The sequence below is a fragment of the Protopterus annectens genome, chromosome 13.part0, assembly GCF_019279795.1.
Source record: "Protopterus annectens isolate FY-2018-M chromosome 13.part0, PAN1.0, whole genome shotgun sequence".
Lineage (NCBI taxonomy): Eukaryota > Metazoa > Chordata > Ceratodontiformes > Protopteridae > Protopterus > Protopterus annectens.
The window spans coordinates 719,584,127-719,585,295 of NC_056747.1; the positions used below are offsets into that span (position 1 = coordinate 719,584,127).

At 30.2% G+C, this 1,169-nt stretch overlaps 1 long non-coding RNA gene across 1 annotated transcript in view; it reads right to left on the minus strand.

Moving 5' to 3' along the window:
• Positions 1-872, minus strand: part of LOC122787610 — a 40,849-nt gene extending 39,977 nt beyond the window's left edge. Inside the window, exon 1 of the long non-coding RNA XR_006362582.1 lies at positions 738-872. This is a non-coding gene — a long non-coding RNA (uncharacterized LOC122787610). The remainder of the gene's footprint in view (positions 1-737) is intronic.
• Positions 873-1,169: the final 297 nt, after the last annotated feature.

The window sequence follows — 1,169 nt, forward strand, 5'->3', positions numbered from 1 at the left end:
ACTATTATTATTTTTATTTTTTACATTAATATATTTATACATATTCCCATTGCCATATATATTCACTTGTATGTTTATTAGTAGGGTTTATAGCGTATTAATTTTAATTTATCAATAGCATATTAAATGGGTCGTTGTTATAATATTTGGAATGTGCAAGCATATGCAGTCATGAATGTTATGATGTGACTCAACATTTTTCAATATTTATTTTCACATACAGCATTTATATGTTACAAAACAATATAATCTATTTGTATTAATTTTATTTCAATTTATATAAATTTGCTTTTATTCACATTATATCAATTTACTGTTGAATTTTTGTTTGAAAATAATTTTACCGACTTCATTTTATTTTATTTTATTCAATGAGTTTTTTGCTCATGGGTTGATAGTGGAGGTTATGATTGGTTTATGAGGTTTTAATGGTTTCAACTTGACTTAATTGATTTCAATTGAATTAGGATGAGTGTATATTTAAACGCTTAGATTTGAATGTCATAGTGAAATCTGAAGAAGCGTGCCGAGGCAGCATGTGAAAGCGCTTATTCATCTACAATAAATTTGGAGTTTTTATGTACTATCTTGTGGTGGTCTTATCCTGTCTTTTACTACTACTTGGTTTCCTTTTTCGGGATTGGGACGTTTGGACAGCAGTGGAACATTGTTATGCATATATCTATTTACCTACAGAGCTGCAACACCATGAAGAGAACAAACAGAAACATACATACCGGCTTTGCATAGCAGGAAGCTTTCAAGAAGGCTAACAGTAAACGTACGCACAGAGGTAAGACAATCCATACTCAAAAAGTAGGACTTTAACAGGATATAACTGATATAAGATCTGAGAGTTAAGATTGTAGTAGCTGTGCCTAAAATATGAAAAAAAAATGCTGGGGTCATCTATTCATTGTTTAAAGAGGAATACTTCAAGGTACTATGACTTTTTCTTTTATGTAAGACAGGTAGACATTGGTTTAGAATTTCATTAACAGCAGAATGTGGTAGGATATCCATTCTACACATTGCATTGAAAATCAAAAGAATAGCAGTTGTATCCTCCTCAGTCAATAAAAGGATAGGATTAAATAAAATATGAATATAAAACCTTTTATATTTGGTAATCTGTCAAGTGTATAGAAAGATAAAGTGTCCACTGTGGC